Here is a 13637-nt window from a genome sequence, read left to right on the forward strand (position 1 = left end):
CTCGGAAGTTTATAGACGCCGGCTCATCTCTCGATATTTAACGTCGGAGCTCGACGGTCTTCCGCTCGGACGTTTATAGACGCTGGCTCGTCTCTCGATATTTAACATAGGAGCTCGACGGTCTTCCGCTCGAACGTTTATAGACGCCGGCTCGTCTCTCGATATTTAACGTCGGAGCTCGACAGTCTTCCGCTCGGACGTTTATAGACGCCGGCTCGTCTCTCGATATTTAACCTCGGAGCTCGACTGTCTTCCGCTCGGAAGTTTATAGACGCCGGCTCGTCTCTCGATTTTTAACGTGGAAGCTCGACGGTCTTCCGCTCGGAAGTTTATAGACGCCGGCTCGTCTCTCGATATTTAACGTCGGAGCTCGACGGTCTTCCGCTCGGACGTTTATAGACGCCGGCTCGTCTCTCGATATTTAACGTCGGAGCTCGACGGTCTTCTGCTCGGAAGTTTATAGACGTCAGCTCGTCTCTCGATATTTAACGTCGGAGCTCGACGGTCTTCCGCTCGGACGTTTATAGACGCCGGCTCGTCTCTTGTTATTTAACGTCGGAGCTCGACGGTCTTCCGCTTGGAAGTTTATAGACGCCGGCTCGTCTCTCGATATTTAACGTCGGAGCTCGACGATCTTCCGCTCGGACGTTTATAGACGCCGGCTCGTCTCTCGATATTTAACCTCGGAGCTCGACGGTCTTCCGCTCGGAAGTTTATAGACGTCGGCTCGTCTCTCGATTTTTAACGTCGGAGCTCGACGGTCTTCCACTCGGAAGTTTATAGACGTCGGCTCGTCTCTCGATTTTTAACGTCGGAGCTCGACGGTCTTCCGCTCGGAAGTTTATAGACGCCGGCTCGTCTCTCGATATTTAACGTCGGAGCTCGATGGTCTTCCGCTCGGACGTTTATAGACGCCGGCTCGTCTCTCGATATTTAAGGTCGGAGCTCGACGATCTTCCGCTCGAAAGTTTATAGACGCCGGCTCGTCTCTCAATATTTAACGTCGGAGCTCGACGGTCTTCCGCTCGGACGTTTATAGACGCCGGCTCATCTCTCGATATTTAACATCGGAGCTCGACGGTCTTCCGCTCGGACGTTTATAGACGCCGACTCGTCTCTCGATATTTAACGTCGGAGCTCGACGGTCTTCTGCTCGGACGTTTATAGACGCCGGCTTGTCTCTCGATATTTAACCTCGGAGCTCGACGGTCTTCCACTCGAAAGTTTATAGACGTCGGCTCGTCTCTAGATTTTTAACGTCGGAGCTCAACGGTCTTCCGCTCGGAAGTTTATAGACGCCGGCTCGTCTCTCGATATTTAACGTCGGAGCTCGACGGTCTTCCGCTCGGACGTTTATAGACGCCGGCTCGTCTCTAGATATTTAACATCGGAGCTCGACGGTCTTCCGCTCGGACGTTTATAGACGCCGGCTCGTCTCTCGATATTTAACGTCGGAGCTCGACGGTCTTCCGCTCGGAAGTTTATAGACGCCGGCTCGTCTCTCGATATTTAACGTCGGAGCTCGACGGTCTTCCGCTCGGACGTTTATAGACGCCGGCTCGTCTCTCGATATTTAACGTCGGAGCTCGACGGTCTTCCGCTCGGGCGTTTATAGACGCCGGCTCGTCTCTCGATACTTAACGCCGAGGCTCGGCGGTCTTCCCGCCGGCGTTTATAGCGCCGCTCGTCTCGATATTTGACGCCGGAGCTCGGCGGTCTTCCGCTCGGAAGTTTATAGACGCCGCTCGTCTCTCGATATTTAACGCCGAGCTCGACGGTCTTCCGCTCGGACGCTTATAGACGCCGGCTCGTCTCTCGATATTTAACGCCGGAGCTCGGCGGTCTTCCCTCGGGCGTTTATAGACGCCGGCTCGTCTCGATATTTAACGTCGGAGATCGGCGGTCTTCCCGCCGCGTTTATAGACGCGCTCGTCTCGATATTTAACGTCGGAGCTCGACGGTCTTCCGCCCGGAAGTTTATAGACGCCGTCTCGTCTCGATTTTAACGTCGGAGCTCGGCGGTGTTCCTTCGGAAGTTTATAGGCCGGCTTGTCTCGATATTTAACGCCGGAGCTCGACGGTCTTCCGCTTCGGACGTTTATAGACGAGGCTCGTCTCTCGATATTTAACGTCGGAGCTCGACGGTCTTCCGCTCGGACGTTTATAGACGCCGGCTCATCTCTCGATATTTAACGTTGGAGCTCGACGGTCTTCCACTCGGACGTTTATAGACGCCGGCTCGTCTCTCGATATTTAACGTCGGAGCTCGACGGTCTTCCGCTCGGACGTTTATAGACGCCGGCTCGTCTCTCGATATTTAACGTCGGAGCTCGACGGTCTTCCGCTCGGACGTTTATAGACGCCGGCTCGTCTCTCGATATTTAACATCGGAGCTCGACGGTCTTCCGCTCGGACGTTTATAGACGCCGGCTCGTCTCTCGATATTTAACGTCGGAGCTCGACGGTCTTCCACTCGGACGTTTATAGACGCCGGCTCGTCTCTCGATATTTAACGTCGGAGCTCGACGGCCTTTAAGTCTAACTTGACACAGCCGTTTGGCGAAGCTATTTGCCATCCTTCAATTATTTTGGCTTCCTGCATTACAAGGGCATGGGCGACCAGAATATACACGAAAATGAGTTACATCAGTGCACCTTTCACTCAGCTCTATAAGGCTGGAGATGATTCGCGCTCCACCGTCGATCAAGCTGCCGTCCGTCTTCATCTTCCAAATAGTAAGCGCTCGAGCGGAGCTTTTCGATAACCTTGAAGGGGCCCGCCCAAGGAGCTTCAAGCTTGCCAACGTCGCCGACCGGCTTGACTTTCTTCCAGACAAGGTCCCCGACCTGGAATGATCTGGGGATTACGCGCCTGTTGTAATTTTGATTCATTCTTTGACGATACGCCATCAGCCGGACGGATGCCTTGGCTCTTTCTTCCTCGACCACATCCAGCTCCATGTTCCTCCGCTCGGCGTTGTCCTCATCATAATTTTGGATCCGAGCGGATTCAACTCCAACTTCGACAGGAATAACCGCTTCGCCGCCATACACCAAATGGAAGTGCGTGACGCCAGTTCCTTCCTTCGGGGTCGTTCGGATGGCCCATAAGACGCCCGACACTTCATCCACCCAGCTACCTCCCATATGGTCGAGCTGAGCCCGCAAAATACGAAGAATTTCCCGATTGGCAACTTCGGCTTGACCATTTCTTTGGGGATATGCCACGGACGTGAAGTGTTGCTCGATGCCGTAGCTTTTGCACTAATCTTCGAGCAATTTTCCTGTGAATTGCCGCCCGTTGTCGGAAATAAGTCGACGGGGGATGCCGAAACGACAGATGATGTTCTGCCAAATAAATTTCTTGACCATCTGCTCGGTGATCTTGGCTAGCGGCTCGGCCTCCACCCATTTTGAAAAATAATCAACCGCCACTAGCAGAAATTTCCGCTGTCCGGTCACCATAGGAAATGAACCAACGATATCCATTCCCCACTGATCGAACGGACATGAGACTGTTGATGCCTTCATTTCCTCTGCCAGTCGGTGGTAGAAGTTATTGTTAGGACCGATGGCCGCGGCTAGAGAGGGGGGGGTGTGAATAGCCGCCCTAAATTCTTCGTTTCTTTCTACAAATCAAGTTAGCGCAGCGGAAATAAAACGAATAGAAACGAAAGCGGAGAATAGCAAACCTCAAACTCGTCGATGTAACGAGGTTCGGAGATGAAACTCCTACTCCTCGGCATGTCCGTAAGGTGGACGAATCCGATCAATCCGTCGGTGGATGAGACCCCGGAGAACCGGCTAATGTAACACTCCTTCTGGGTGGAGAAACCCCGCCACAATGTTTTGCAAAAGCAATACAGGAGTAGAAAGCAGCAAGAAGCAAAATACAATACAAATGTATGAAACACCTTCGCTTACTTGCCTTCTCTTCGACTGGATGAAGCAACAGCTTCTTGGATCCAACCACAACAACAGCAACTGTTGGTCCCAGCCGTGGAAGCTCACAAAAGCTTCAGAAGAAGAGCTTAGCAAAGCTCAGCAAAGAAGAACTTACAGAAGAAGAGGCAGCAGCTGAAGAGGAGGAAGAAGAAGAAGAAGTTCGTAGCAACCCTCGATCTCCTTTTATAACCTCGATATCCCAGCCAACTGCGAACTTGCAAGCAAAAGGCGAACACGAAGCCGAAATAACCTAGCGTTGAGTCACAGCGGCTGGGCACTGACCGATCGGGCTCCACCGATCGGTCGATTCTTCGATCGGTCATGGAGACCGTCGGGCTCTATGCTGATCGGTCCCGGACCGATCGGTAGCTCAGAAGGCTGATCGCTTTCGATCGGTCTCCGGACCGATCGAAACCACTGATATCAGGATCGGTGCGCCGACCGATCCATAGCTGGGTTAGAGCTTCGACTCTAAACCCTAACGCTGGTCTGAAGAACGAGCTACCGATCCTCTCCGACTCCATCCGATCCGGAGAACGAGCTCCGAGCCCTCTCGATCACAATCAGAAACGAGCTACCGAGCTCTCTCCGACTTCCATGCCAAGTTTCCATACTTGGACTTCTCGTGCCAAGTCTCCATACTTGGACTTTTCCGTGCCAAGCTCTGCTTGGACTTTTCACTGGATGTCGGTCAACCTTGACCCATCTGGATTTCCCTTGGTTTCACTCACGGGACTTTCCAAGCACGGCTTCACTCAGGGACTTTCCTGTTGCCTTCACTCACTGGACTTTCCCACGCTGGCTTCACTTACAGGACTTTCCTGCTGCTTCACTCACGGGACTTTCCCACCGCTGGCTTCACTCACTGGGACTTTCACTTTCACCTAGCTTCACTCACTAGGGTTTCACCGCTTCACTCACCGGATTTCCAATCTGCACTTACCGGGACTTTCCTGGCTGGCTTCACTCACGGGACTTTCACTTTCACCTAGCTTCACTCACTAGGGTTTCACGACTTCACTCACCAGATTTCCAATGCCTGGCTTCACTCACCGGACTTTCCGTGCACTGGCTTCACTCACCAGGACTTTCCAGTCAAGTATCCGGTCAACCTTGACCTACTTGACTCTTCTTCATTCAACCTGATCAGACCCTGATCAGTATCTCTCCGCATGGACAACTGCACCTGCATTGTCCATGTCTACATGTCTTTCTGTATTGTCAAACATCGAAACCATGACCAAGGTTTACGCTTGGTCAACTAGGTCAACCTTGACCTACTGGAAATTGCACCAACAGTTATGGTACTTCTGGCACGAAAGGCACGTCGACACGGTCTGAGCGGCGTCTGCTTGTAAGGTTGGCCAGAAGTACCCGGCCAACAGGATCTTCTTAGCCAGCGATCGTCCGCCCGGATGTCCTCCGCATGATCCTTGATGTACTTCTTGGAGGATGTAAGTCGAGTCCTCCGAGCTCACGCATTTCAACAGCGGGCGTGAGAAAGCCTTCTTGTAAAGCTGATCGCCGATGAGTGTGAACTGACTGGCTCTCGTCCTTAGCAGCTGGGCTTCATTCTGATCGGACGGTGTGTTGCCCGAGCGCAGAAACTCCGTGATTGGTGTCCTCCAGTTGCTCGGAAACGTAAGGCCTCCCATACGGTAGACGTGCGCCACCAACAATACTTGTTCAACTGGCTGTTGAATGGCGATCGGCGTTATTGAGCTCGCGAGTTTGGCTAACTCATCGGCCGCTTGATTTTCTGCTTTGGGTATCTTCTGGACAATGACTTCTCTAAAATTGGCTTTAAGCTTCTCAAAGGCTTCAGCGTAGAGCTTGAGCCGAGCACTGTTGATTTCGAAGGTACCAGAGAGCTGTTGAGCAGCCAACTGGGAATCCGAATGAAGCATTACCCGACCGGCTCCAACATGCCGAGCTGCCTGCAAGCCGGCTATGAGGGCTTCATACTCAGCTTCATTATTTGTAGCTTTATAATCCAGCCGGATGGATAAGTGCATCTTTTCTTCTTGGGGAGAGAGCAGCAGTACTCCGATCCCGCTTCCGAGCCGAGTGGACGATCCGTCCACGTATATCCTCCACATAGCTTCCGGTTCCGGCTTTTGTACCTCAGTCACAAAATCCGCTAAGGCTTGCGCCTTAATTGCCGAGCGGGGTTGATATTGAATGTCGAATTCACTCAATTCTGTTGTCCACTTATAAGCCGTCCGGAGGCTTCTGGATTCAGCAATACTCGCCCGTGCGGGCTATTGGTTTTGACAATGATGGTATGTGCCAGGAAGTATGGGCGAAGGCGCCGAGCGGCGAGGACCAGAGCAAAAGCCAGCTTCTCGAGCCCAGTGTAGCGAGATTCAGCATCTTTTAAAATATGACCAAGAAAATACACAGGCTCCTCTCCGCTCGCCCTCACTAGTGCCGAGCCGATTGCCTGCTCGGTCGAGGATAGGTAGATACAGAGTGGCTCACCCGCAGCCGGCTTGGCTAATACCGGGAGAGAATTCAGATATGCCTTTAAATCTTCGAACGCCCGATCGCATTCTTCGTCCCAGTGAAATTTAGTGGCCTTACGCAAGATTTTGAAGAAAGGAAGGCTCCGGTCGGCGGTTTTGGATATGAATCTGGACAAAGTAGTTATCCGACCGGTCAAACGCTGCACTTCCCTCAGATTTCTTGGGGGCGGCATGTCTTGTAGGGCTTTTACTTTGCTGGGATTTGCTTCAATACCCCGCTCGGTCACTATATACCCCAAGAAACGCCCTCCTTTCGCTCCGAACAGGCACTTCTGGAGATTTAGCTTGACTCCATATTTGCGTAGCGTTCGGAAGGTTTCCTCCATGTCTTTGAAGAGATCGGTCGCTCGAACGGACTCGATGAGAATGTCGTCCACGTACACTTCTAGATTTCGCCCGATCTGCTCTCTGAATACTTTATTCATCAAGCGCTGATATGTGGCTCCCGCATTCTTCAATCCGAACGGCATCACATTATAGCAATAGGTGCCATCGGCTCTGACTTTTCTTGATCTTCACGGCCGAGCGGCACTTGATGATAGCCTGGTATCGTCGAGCATACATATTAATTCATAACCGTAGAGTCCACCAGCTAATCTATTCGGGCAGAGGATAAAAGTCTTTCGCAAGCTTTGTTGAGGATAATGCATACTTCCACTTGTTGCGGCTTGGAGACTAATACTACGTGAGCCAGCCCGACTTGGCACCTCACGATAGGCGGCTTCGTGGCTTCTCAACCTCCGGGATGATGGTATTACGCTCGTGAAATCTCTTTTTACGCTTCACAGCCGGCGTCCGTCGGACATGTAACTCAGTCTTGCGCTATGCTTGGTGAAATTCCAGGCAGCTCATGCGTCGACCAGACGAAGACATCACAATTTCTCTGGAGGCATTTGATCACTTCCTCCTTCTGGTTGGCCTCCAGATCAGACGCAATAAAGGTCGTGGCCTCCGATCGGGTTGGGTGAATCTGCACTTCCTCTTTTTCTTCATAAATTAAAGAGGGTGACTTTTCAGTGATAGCGTTTACCTCTATCCGGGGCGCCTTCCGAGCGGAATTGGCTTCTGCTCGGACCATCTCGACGTAGCATCGCCGAGCAGCTAGTTGATCTCCCCGTACTTCACCCACTCTATCCTCCACGGGGAACTTGATCTTCTGATAGAAGGTGGAGACGGCCGCTCGGAACTCGCTGAGCGCCGGTCGTCCCAAAATGACGTTGTAGGACGAGGGAGAGTCGACCACCACGAAGTTTGCTGTCCTCGTCCTCCTGGGCGGCTCTTCTCCCAGCAAGATAGCCAGCCGGATCTGTCCGACTGGCTGAACTTCGTTACCCATAAACCCATATAGGGGGTTGTCATGGGTAGCAGCTCGGCTTGATCAATTTGTAGCACTTTGATGAGGAGAGCGTCGTCGTGGGGTACTTCAACTCCTTCCAAGTCCTCAGGCCCGAAACTGATTTCGGGTCCGCTCGCCCGCTCTTGGCTGCAGCCGACTGCATGGATTTGGAGCCGCCGGACGCTCGCCTTCCTTGCTCGATTAGAGTCACCTCCGGTCGGCCCGCCTGCTATGATGTTGATCTCGCCTCGGGAAGTATTGCTTCTATTTTCTTCTTCTCGAGCGGACGATCGGGGACGTTCCCTAGACATGCGGAGATTCTCCCTTCTCGGAGAGCGATGCCGCTCGGGAGTCTGTTGTTGTCGCCTGTCGGCTACTGTCCGTTCGGCTTCACGAGGCCTCTGTTGTCTGTCGGCTGATGGCGACCGACGCCCGCCACGTCTGGGAACGGGGTGGGCGATTAGTGGAAGACTACGACAATCCCTGGTGTTATGTGTGTCCGTCCGGTGAAAAGAGCAGAACATCGGAGTCCATCTCTTCTTTGTCCTGGGCCACTCGGCTGCTACTTCTTGAACATGGGGTCTTGGATGAGCACGAATTGTTTCGGCCCGTGGTCCTCTGGGTGGCTGATGAGCAGCGTGCGGCTTCCGTTCGGCGGGGGGAGCCCGCTCGGCTGGAGTTTCTTTTTTCCGGGCCGCTTGCGCTTCCTCCACGTTGATGTATTCGTTGGCCCGGTGTAACATATGGTCGTAGTCTCGAGGCGGCTTCCGAATGAGCGATCGGAAGAAATCCCCATCCATGAGGCCTTGTGTGAAGGAATTCATCATGGTCTCCGAGGTGGCCGTTGGAATGTCCATGGCCACTTTGTTGAACCGCTGGATGTAAGCTCGGAGCGATTCGCGGGCTTCCTGTTTGATGGCAAACAGACTAACACTGGTTTTTTGATAGCGCCGACTGCTTACGAAGTGGTGGAGAAAGGCCGTTCGGAAGTCTTTGAAGCTGGTGATGGATCCGTCCGGCAGCCTCCGAAACCACCATTGGGCCGATGCCGAGAGGGTAGTAAGAAAAACTCGACATTTTACCCCGTCGGTATATTGGTGAAGGGTAGCAGTGTTGTCGAATTTACCCAAATGATCATCTGGATCTGTGGTCCCATTGTATTCGCCGATCGTCGGAGGCACATAATGCTTGGGCAGAGGGTCTCGTAGAATAGCCTCTGAAAATTGGCGATTGATCCGCTCGGGCGATGCGTCCGCTTTGGGGGCTTTCCCTTTTCTGTCCTCTCGTCTCGGCATTTCATCCGAAGATGATCCCCGATCTCTATGAGTGGGTGCGGCTTCGGGGGTGCGGAATAGGGCCCGATGAAATGCAACGGTGGCCTGTGGTGCTTCCGCTCGACCACCAGACGCTGACGTTGCTTGCTGTTCCGGCCGCTCGGCTGTTGCTTTCTATTTTTGTTCCACAAGCTTGGCGGCCCTCAACTCGATCAGAGCATCGAGCTCCTCCGTGGAAAGCGTCACCGTGTGTTGTCGTTCAGCCTCGTCCATTGTTTCCGTTCGGATGCAGGAGCGTTCCCACAGACGGCGCCAAATTGATCCTGTCCGAATGCTGAATCAACTGACGCTGGGCACTTGGCGCTCTCCGAGTTGCTGATGTAGATCTACGGCTGATCGTACAAAACTCCGGCGAACCTGCACAGAAGTCGGGCCGGGAAGGGGTTCCCGGCGGCGACCCTCCGACGCTCAAGTCAGGCAAGCTATTATTGAAAAAAATGGCTCCAAAGGTGTTGAATGCGTACCTCCGGCGAAGGGTGAGGACCCTTTATATAGAGCTGTGAAGAGGCTCGGGCACATATACCAAGGTGCATACGTGTCCTCCGCTCATACCTCGGTATGTGTCTGTCAGAAAGCTTACCTGACGCCATACTGCTACAGTCCAAGCACGTCTTCGATGGGACAACAGAACACCTCGTTGTCAGACTTGGAGTATGGCCTAGCCATAGGACTTGACAGCTGTCATAAGATGTTCTTATCCTTCTCTACCCACCACAAGCCGGGGCGTCCGGCCGGCCGGCTGGACAGGGAGTCTGTCCGTCCGGCCAGCACTTATTTTACTCCACACCCCAAAACCAATCACACCCCGTCCGGCTCTTCGTATGCCTCGGTACGCTGGGTAGATCCTCGGTAAGGTGCTGTGGGGACTGCTAGCAGTATATCACCTTGTCTTAGGCCTTCCGCTCGGCTCTTCGCTACTGTTCAATTGAGCGCCGGAACCCCGACTTCTGTCGGGGCGCCTTTTGCCATCGGTTATTCACCGGTCGGCCGGCCGGGAGGTCGGCCCATCCTTCTCCGGTCGGCTACCTGGCCCTTTGACTCCCAAGTGGCATTGACCCCTCAGAATGGGGGTCCCCTGTTCTAACCGCCGGATCAAATGTGATTTTTACCCTATCTTCCAACCGTTGGAAAAATGCCTATAGTTATACTCTATCAAATTGAGTTAATTAGTTATACTCAATCTAATTGAGTTTGTACTCACCTAAGCTTTGATAAACGGGACCAAAATTGTCCCTCCTCACCCTACCAAGATAATATGTGTTGCTTTGCTTTGGCAGATTCAACAACAACAAATGATCAAGATAGTGATGAGTATCAAAACTTGGTAGGCATTTTGAGTTGTCTTGATTAAGATCTAATCTAATCATGAATGTGTATCATATACGCATTAAGGCACTAATTATCCTACACTAGCATGCATCACATATGCACAAGCAAATATATATATATATATATATATATATATATATATATATATATATATATATATATATATATATATATATATATATATATATATATATATATATATATATATAGATATATATATATATTTATATATTGTGATGAGGTATGACCCTACTACGATCTTCTCAAGCCAATGAGAAGATCGGACGGTCAACTTAGGGTCAACGGCTTCTTCAAGCGCCTCCTTTGACCACCATGTGTTGACAACACCCTCCTAGTAACTCCTTCTTGAGTGGACCTTCCACCGTTTCATTTTGTACATTACAAATATGAAACTCGAGTTACATTCAAGTCTAAAATCTAATTACAACAGGAATATAAATAAAGAAGGCACGACACACAGGTCACATATCATATACAGTACGCACAACACAAAAATGGCGCGCAGACCATATTATGAATTACAACACAATTTTATCCAATCAAATTGGGGTTTTTGGGCCATGACCATCACAATATCATACATTATTCTAAATTATGTATTTTACATAAATTTCTATAATTTTACTACTGTTTTATGAATTTTATGAGTTACAACTTCCCGGCGGTCCCGATTAGCGATTTTCGGGCGCGATCGCGGGACAATGCCCCTTGCAGGATTAGGGGCAGCACCCCTACTCGCGAAATGAATATCGCTAGTGTCCCATCTTGATCTAATAGCGCCTTAAGCTGCTGTCCTAAAATAATTTGGGCGAGACCTTGTCGTTTCGGAAGGTTTTTCTCGGTAGTTGAAGCCTATAAGTGTCCAAACACTTGTTGCTTCGCCTCTACGAGAAAAATACTCACAAAATCTATAAAAATAGTAAACTTACATAAACTTACAGATATGATATCTTTTCATAAAAATAAAATACAAACAAGTATATGCTTCCCACGTGGCTCTGATACCACTATTTTTTACAGCAAGGTACTTTACAACAGTACAGTTTGGTTTTCTACGATTTTTTTTGAAGCAGTAAATCACTTCCGAACCGGACCTGATCGGGTTCATTATTTTTCAATCCGATTTTTATTCAGTTTCATCGGTTTTTTTTTTTCAGTTCAGTTTGGGTCGGTATAGATGGGTTGATTGGTTTGACAGGTTAACTGTTCATCCGTAAGAGCTCCTACTTGATTTAAGATGGATGTCTTGCACTTTTTCTTTTGTTTCATTCAGGTTTATCTCTTGTCGCATAATTATGTATCTGTTGGCAAGCCGGACTAACATATTTTTGAAGTTTTCTGCATAATTCTCCTTCTACCAAAAAAACATTTATGCTTAATATTTTTGGCTCTCTTTAACCGTATATGCACTGTATGTTATAAAAACTATTAAACTTCCTACTGTAGTTTCTAACTATAATTGTGCAATTCTTTATGTAAACAGAAAATTAAAATGTCCTTACGGTCTTCTCGGAAAGTTTCAAGCAAGCCTTCAGTATTATCTTCAACCAAGCATATGGTCCAAACAAAAACAAAATTGGCTGCCAGATGGTTTGGCTACAGAAAGCAAATATGGTTTTAATATTAAAACAAACAAACAACATATAAGACAGGTAATAAGAAAAATCCTTCAGTACCCCCTACTTAGTTCGAGCAAGACTTATATGAACAGCAAATATAAAATTTTTTGAAACTCCATAGCCAAGTTTAAGAAAAATAGGAAAAACTTGCGAAAACCCCGAAACTAACCACGGATTCATGCAAAGATATATTTAAAATTAAATCATGTACATGTTTCTACCCTAGATCTACCTTAGATCTACATGAAAAGAGAGTTTCCCTTGTAGCGAAGCCATTCACTTATCCCGCTCGTCCAAGAGTTGCCGGATCTCATAGGGTGTCAAGTGTACACCCCTCTAAATGTATCCACACAGATAAAAGGTGGAGAAAAACCACTTAGAGTGTGCTATCACTCTTGGTGGTCATGGAAATGGAGGATGAGAGGGAGAAGAGAATGTAGAGAGGAAGAAGAAGACTTGAATTAGCACACAAATTGCTTAATGCCTCATTAATGTGGCCGACCACTTAATGGAGGGGTTTTAAACCTCCATGTAATACCAAGAGTCAATGACTCTTGGTCTTCCTCATGAGGTGACACACAATGATGTGACCTTGATGATGTGGAACACCATCATTGGCCGGCCCATGCCAAGTCACAAATGAGGTGACATTTGGTTAAGTCAAATTTGACCCTTCATCTTCCCTCTCAAGTCAAGTCAAACTTGACTTCTTATCTCCCATGGTTGATCAAATTCAACCTTTGATTCAAGTCAATTTAATTTAGTGAATCTCTATTCATTAAATTAAATTGATTCAATGAGTCATAATCTAAACTAGACTCATCAGACACATGAATCAAATTGAGTCCAACTCAATTAGTCTAATTTGGATTACTCTTAATCCAATTTGGTTCATCACATGAACCTAATCCTCTTGGTTCATCATATAAACCTAATCTCCATCTAATTGCCCTTTATATGTGACCCTATAAGTTCTTGTAACGTTGGCAATGCTCCTAAACCCATTAGAAGCATAAGTAATGAGCGGTATCTAACAACACATTATTACTACTCAAGTTACAAGAATGTTAAGATCCAACATCACCTTTATAACTACTAATTGTGACTCTCACAATATGTGACAATGTCCTTCTATCCTTGACATCTAGATTGATCAATTGAGGCATAGACCGTGTCATCCTCTAATCAATCTATATCTTGAACTCCAAGTAGACTCACTCTAAACAAATGAGCTCAATATCTCATATTGACTCATTTGGGCATGACCATGCACTTAGTGGTCTCACTCTATCAAGAATCATGATGTCATTCCCGTCATATAAGATGGATAGATCCCATCTACATCACTCACATCCCTCCGTATAATTTGTTACATACCTAGTAATCGCCTTTATAGTCCACCCAACTACGGGTGACGTTTGACTAAGCCAAAGCATGCAACTCCTTATGTAGGGAACCATGATAAGTTCAGGTCCAAGGACTCATAGTCATACTAATAGTCATATGAGAAAGTATATGACACTCATAT

This window comes from Zingiber officinale, chromosome 7B (assembly GCF_018446385.1).
Source record: "Zingiber officinale cultivar Zhangliang chromosome 7B, Zo_v1.1, whole genome shotgun sequence".
NCBI lineage: Eukaryota > Viridiplantae > Streptophyta > Magnoliopsida > Zingiberales > Zingiberaceae > Zingiber > Zingiber officinale.